This window comes from Juglans regia, unplaced genomic scaffold (genome assembly GCF_001411555.2).
Source record: "Juglans regia cultivar Chandler unplaced genomic scaffold, Walnut 2.0 Scaffold_5373, whole genome shotgun sequence".
Lineage (NCBI taxonomy): Eukaryota > Viridiplantae > Streptophyta > Magnoliopsida > Fagales > Juglandaceae > Juglans > Juglans regia.
Genome location: NW_023360232.1, coordinates 1 through 218, shown reverse-complemented (window position 1 = coordinate 218; position 218 = coordinate 1). Strand labels below are relative to the sequence as shown.

Sequence of the window (218 nt, the reverse complement as noted above, 5' to 3'; positions counted from 1 at the left end):
CCTGCCCATCGCGTAGCCATGGGTTTGGATCAGATCTCCGTTTGGATTGGGATCGGAAGGACGCTAGTATGTCGCTCAAGGATTATATGAATTTTAAGTAATTAGTTTGATCGGTGCGATCATACCAGCACTAATGCACCGGATCCCATCAGAACTCCGCAGTTAAGCGTGCTTGGGCGAGAGTAGTACTAGGATGGGTGACCTCCTGGGAAGTCCTC

At 50.0% G+C, this 218-nt stretch overlaps 1 pseudogene; it reads left to right on the top strand.

Moving 5' to 3' along the window:
- Nucleotides 1-111: 111 nt before the first annotated feature.
- LOC118345870 lies at nt 112-218 on the top strand (annotated as a pseudogene; the record flags this gene model as incomplete).